Source organism: Panthera onca, chromosome D4 (assembly GCF_046562875.1).
Source record: "Panthera onca isolate mPanOnc1 chromosome D4, mPanOnc1 haplotype 2, whole genome shotgun sequence".
In the NCBI taxonomy this organism is placed as follows: Eukaryota; Metazoa; Chordata; class Mammalia; order Carnivora; family Felidae; genus Panthera; species Panthera onca.
The window spans coordinates 25,799,824-25,806,122 of NC_138351.1; the positions used below are offsets into that span (position 1 = coordinate 25,799,824).

Sequence of the window (6,299 nt, forward strand, 5' to 3'; positions counted from 1 at the left end):
GTATTTGGAGGCTTTGTAAAATATGGACTTTGCCACAGGTTCAATCCCTAGACTGCAGGAAATTAGGATATTGCTTCCATAGGAATGTACATAAATGGGGGGTGGGGTGGAGAAGTGAAAGCTAAGAGGTACAATCCTGTGGAGTTTTTAATATTATCAGCTTTAGTATTTCTATGATTGTGTTTAAAATTGACACAAGATTCTGTTTGTAAAGTTATTCTTTACTTCTCTAGAGACTCTTGGGGAAGTGATGATTGCCTTGATATAAGTCACTTTCCTTTTGATTATCATTTTCAACAAAAATTTATGTTGGAATATGAACTTACTGTTGAAGCTGTCCTCACAATTACATTATTATCATGTGGTTAGAAATGTATATCTGAGATAAACTTATTAAGTAATTAAACCTATTAACTGTTAATAGTGAAAAAAAAAAAAATGTGTTCATAGCTGATGCATCTCCAAAGAATTTTTCACGAAGGCTGCCAGGTTCTGAACATCTTCTTTCCTGTCAGCATTATACAGAGAGGCTGGATGCCTCCCACAGACCCACACCCTTTCAAGGAGATCACATTGAGTTCAAGAGCTTTAGTGAGTAATCTTTTTTTCCTAAAGCATCGTCTCCTTTGGCATTGCCAATGCAGAATGGAATATTCATCTTGCTTCTATTCTGGGATCCACTGGATATACATAGAATCCTTGAGACTTATCAATAATATCATAAATCATTTGTGCTTTGATGGAGCTGAACTTCTCCACGGCTGTTCTTAATCACTCCAGGACCAAGCCTATGACACGGATGCCGAAACACACAAGGGTGTTGGGTGTGGAAATCACACCAAACTAGTAAACATCCACCAGCCTGGATAGGAAGTTTGAGGGCACGTAGCAAACCAGCACTGCTCCCTGGACATCAGAAATCAAGGCAAACTCTACTCTGTGCATGGTCTCGTTGGGGCAGCGATGTACACAGGAGGTTCAATGGGCTTGGATCTGGAATGTTCGCATAACTCCCAAGCTTAGGATAGGCAATATTCACATTCCTAAACTTTTAGGCTTCTTTTGCTGCCTTAGCTAACCAAGCTCCTGTCATCTGGTAGGTAGCACACCTCTCTGACCAATCAGGTTTAAGAGGACAGCAGTGAACCGGCCTTGACATGCCTCTTTGCACAGAAATAATTTTGTAGTTGTCTGGAACAACTGACAATTTCCACACAAGATTTTCTGTGTTGTTATTAATCTTAGCAGAGGCTGATGGCCTGTGGCTCATTTCAAGAACACTAGTGCCAATTCCAATTGTACTCTAATAATTCTTCTTGTATCTCTAAAAACACTGAGTACAGCAGCTTGGTGGCTGGGGCAAAACTGACCACATGCCTGGGGCAGTCCACTAAGCATCTGATCCACTGGGCGAGTTGGCTGGAGGCCACAGATCACCCGGCGGTGCGTCTCTCTCCTTGCTCTTATTTCCCTTTTGTCAGAGTTCTCTCCTCCAGAGTTGACTCCTCTTTCATTCCAGATCGCATCATCCAGCCCCTTTGGTAGCTGCTCCAGAAGTCCGTTCCCTTCTCTGTGACATGTGGCATTTGATTCAAGTCTGAAAGGGGAGGAAAAAGCCAGAAACTTGAGGCAAGTTATTGCACTGAATGTTCAGTGGCAGCCTTGAGAGAGCCTGGCAATGATTGATTTATGCCCCAGATGGCATAACTGTGAAGACCCAAGTGACATTGGTTGGCAGCAGTGGCAGCTGAGACCCGTGCTTTTTATTGCCACCCCCCCCGCCCCCCAAATTAGCAGTGCTGCCTGCACAAGATAAGCCTCTTTGACTGATGGGCTGCATGTAACAGCAACTGTCTAATTAATTTAAGCAAAAAGAATGTTTTGAAAAGTTAAGAGAAAGAAGAAGTGAAGGATAGAAGAAGGGGAGGCTGGGGAACCAGTTTGAGAAACTGCCCAAAGTTTTCTTCTACTAGTGCTGCTGAAAAAACTCACCATGATCATTGTAACTTGGCTTGCAATCAATCATTCTGCTCAAGATTTAAATTCCCAGGTCAGGCAAGCCTTGGTCAAATGCCTACTCTCTTGGTGTGATAAGGACTCTCCCAAGGACCAGGATATAAACAGCTGAGAGAGAAACCTCCAAAAGCAAAGCTGGGTCCTATTAGAAAGGTCAAAGTGAAGCTGTGTTGTTTAACAAAAAGGTACATTATAATTCATTCCTATGGCTATTCAGTATCCAAATAATTGTTTGCATATGTATACTTTCAAAAACACTGCTAGCAAAATGCAGTTACTCTTTATAAAAAATTCTCATCCCTTCCAGAGAAGGAGAGAACTCAATGTCTCATTACTTACTGCATCAAAATCTAAGTCAGGGATGTCTCGGTCGTGTAAATTTCTGCTCTTGCTCCAGCTCAACTGTCTTAGATCAAGTCCCTAGAAGCAGAGCCCTGGTCAGGAATTCTTGTGCCAGTGACTCACTGGAGGAATGTTCTCAGGTGAAAGGAAGCCAGGGAAGCAAGCAAAGGAATCATGAGTGAAGCCATGATTTGGTTGCAACTGGAGATTAGTGTCAGCTTGATCCCACAGAGTTCTGGAGGCTGAATTGTACACAAAATTGGTGCCAGTTTGAAACACAGGTATGAATCAATAATCTAGATAAAGCTACCTGATCTACCAGATGAAGGCTCCAAGCCAACTGAGGCTACCTCCACCTAGAACTTATGGTTTGATTGTATTTGCCTTACTTTTCTTGCCTTTTACCTCTTGATTTCTAGGGCTCTCAAATTCCCATATGCCCTCTTTCTCTATACGTTCCCATTCCCATTGATGGTAGAAAAAAACCACATAAACTTGCCAAATTAAATGCAAGTTGAGGTCTTTTCCAGTTTTAAATGGTCTAATTTAAGGGAAATAATTATTCAGTTAAAGATCAGACCCCTTATTAGGGATTTTTTTTTTTTTTTCTAAACAGTCTTTTACCTCTACCTTTCCAAGACCTCCCAGAGGTCTTCTGGGTGCCAAGGGTATAAGGTGTTCTGATAATAGGAGTAAAGAGCCTTTTGCATCAAGTGGTCTCTGCTCAAGCTGAGGTGTAGGTTTGTTTGGGATCTTCTGGTGTCTGAATTCAGTTACCACTGAATGGACCGAAGCTAGTCTTAGCTGGTTTCTCAGCACTCGGCCTACCTAGCTTTCTTCTTGACTAACTTGATCTCATCTTGGCTTTCATCATGAATATTGACAAACCTTTGAAATTCTGCTGTCTCCATCCACCCCCTGACTAGGCTATCTTCCTTACAGCCTCTGATATGCAGTAACCTTCCTCTTCACCGTGATGACCCCATGGCAAGCCCATTAGCACTCAACTGTCCCTTTTATGCCATATGGGCATCAAAGGGAATACTGTGGAGTGTGTGTGCAAATCTCAGGGTTTCTCTGTCCCAAAACATGATTGCCTCAATTTCTGCTCTGCTTTACAAGCCCATGTAGTCATGGGGACACTTTGCAGGGCTCCAAATAGAAGTGAGGTTTAAGCCTTCTCTTTCAGCTTCCTAGTCAACCTACCTGGAGTTCCTGCTTCCACTAATCATCCTCTACTGGAGGAACCCTAGGGAGGTTTCTGAAGGACCTAGCTGGTACTTTCTATTCTGTTCCTGCCTAATCTCTCTTTACTATCTAAATGACTTTTGCTCTGATGAACAGCTGTCATATGCCACGCTCCCCCTCCACCCCCCCCCAAACCCCCCCAGCCTTGGCCGGACCCCACAGACACTTTTGTTCTAAGTGAACTGGCCCTTCCCTTCCAGGAAGCCTATTCCTTAATGATAGGAGGACTTCAAGGAAGAAGGGGGAAAAGGGAGATAGGATGACTGAAAGAAAATATTTCTGAAAGGATTCTGGAAGGTTTATAGTTTTGGTGACATACTTTTTCTCTCATAACTACAGGTGTGGGGGTTACAGGTCTGAGTTTGGGGTAGCAGGGGGCAGTGGGAGGAGCACGGATTCTGGGCAGAAAATGAGGTGAAGACTAGGAAAGTTTGAGGTCACAGGAGAGCTGGTCTATCAGTTAACCACAAGCTTGTTGCTAGTGCCTGTTACTCGTTTGGCAAATGGGAACCCAAGCCTACAAAGCATTTACATCCTAGATTTTCCAACGTCCTTGACTCAAATTAGCTCCCCATTTTAAATACAGACAGATGTGAAATGTTTAATTTTCTAGGTATTCTTTTTTTCCCTGAGGTCGGATTTCTTCCCTGACTGGAAGTGCTGAAGCCTGGTTTGGGCAAATGATGGCCAGCTGTGTACACAAGCGGCATCTGCTAAGAGGTGAAAGGGATAGAATTTTGGGTTAACACAATGGGATTTCTCTAGTTTTAATTCTACAGTGTGTCCCATCTGCTTGTGAATGTGTACACCTATATGTACAAACACACATTGGTTTCTGCTTTCCTAAGCACATCTTTTTTTTTTTTTTCCCCCTAGTAGATGGTTACTGAACGGTCTCTCCAAATAAATGGTTTCTAACCACTGCATCCTTAGGGCCCACCGCTGTACCTGTATACGTTGGCAACTAAATACAGTTAATGAAAAGGTATGGAAGCATTACTATATATTGCTGTATTACACTGGTCTTTAAACTGTTCAGTTTGTTAAATATTGCAGATTCCTGGTACCTCTCTCTGGACATTGTGATTCAGTGGAACTGAGGTGTGGGGGTCTAGATATTTTTAACCAGCACCATTGGCGATTTTAAAGGTGGTCCTAGGAACAGTTTGAGAAATACTGATTAAGCTTTTTGTAAGTTCAATGCCTCCATGAAGAAACAGTTCATTTCATCTCTAACTTGCCAGCAATAGGCAAACCTTGCTAATAGGAGATGCAAAATAGATTTATGATGGATTTAATTTACATTTAGCCATCATCAAGACTGAATCCCTTTCCAAAAAAAATCCAAAATCCAAAAAAAGCATTAGACACTTAAAATCCTACTTTGTCAACAAAAACATTTTCATTGGCCTGTAAGAGAAAATTCAAAATGTCCCTTTAGTAGCAAGCTTCACATTCCATGTTTGTGGAACAGTGATTCCATTTTGAGCACAAACAGAAGACACTGTAAACAAACCACTAAAATGATTAAGAGAAATATTGCCATGTTCATTTCCCTCTTCAGTCTCTAAGCATTCCAGTAGTTATCAGTGATCAAAGATTTAGAACTACTAGATCATTCAACAAAATTGAAATATTTTACATTACAGTCTCATTTTAAAGGCAAAATTTGAATGGCAGGGAAAGGTTTTAAGACCTTCATTCCTGAAAAACTTTGGTGCAAGCTACATGATTTCCAACGTTTGCTGGCATTTTGGTAGTAACTTTCAAAACGTTAAGTTGAAAACATTTTAGGAATCTCTTACGTTTAAATTTTTAAAGCTTTAACAAATCAGTGTATGTACTAGTCACTTATAAAATTGGTTCAACGTTCCATTTAAGGGAATTTTAAGCTTCATGTTTACTTCCGATAAATTTCTCAACCTAACTCAATTTCTAGCCCATATTCCAACACCATTTACAAATAGTGGCAACACAAAAGACCTCTCCCTTCCCAAGTGGTAGGTACATCCAACTTTCCAATGGCAGATATTCTCTCATCTAATTTTTTGGTAGGTTTATAGGTTCAAAGTCATAATTCTTTGTAAAAGGCAAGTTAAAACCCTTTCACACTAATAATCCAGGAGTAACTTTTGAACGACCAATGAGTGCTCTGAAAGCCAGTGTTCTCCTCCTCCAGTAAGACTAACAATTTGACTAAGTAGCACCTGTTTATTTTTCTGTAGGGGAAAGGCTCATTTCAACAGAAGGTTGTACTACCCTAAACAACTCCGCATCAATCAGCCATACTTAAAATACACAAGGGGGATGCTTAAGTAACACCCATGTGGCAATACAGCCTAATTTCTCCTTTTGGGAAACTACACATGTAGCATTCAGTAGTTTTAAATGTTTTGACACACTTATTTCAGTTATCAAGGGAACACTCAATTCCTCTCCAAACTAAAAAAGGAATGAAATTCTGCCTTTAAATGATGCTTGCATGCATGTACTACTTAATGTATACTCCAGAAAACCCCCCTACTTCATCTATATGTCCAAGTCTTTTTTCCTAAACCTATAAAAGCAGAATTCCATCCTTGATTGTTCTCTGTAGACTTGAACTGTTCTCATACTTTCTAGACAGTTGGAGGTTAATAGAAATTTTTAGAAATTTATGAGCCAGGAACCATACATAGTAAGGCAGTTGTTAC

The 6,299-nt window shown here is 40.8% G+C and overlaps 1 pseudogene; it reads right to left on the reverse strand.

Annotated features, from left to right (window-relative positions):
• Nucleotides 1-114: 114 nt before the first annotated feature.
• Nucleotides 115-3,269, reverse strand: LOC132663406 (phosphoserine aminotransferase pseudogene; annotated as a pseudogene).
• Nucleotides 3,270-6,299: the final 3,030 nt, after the last annotated feature.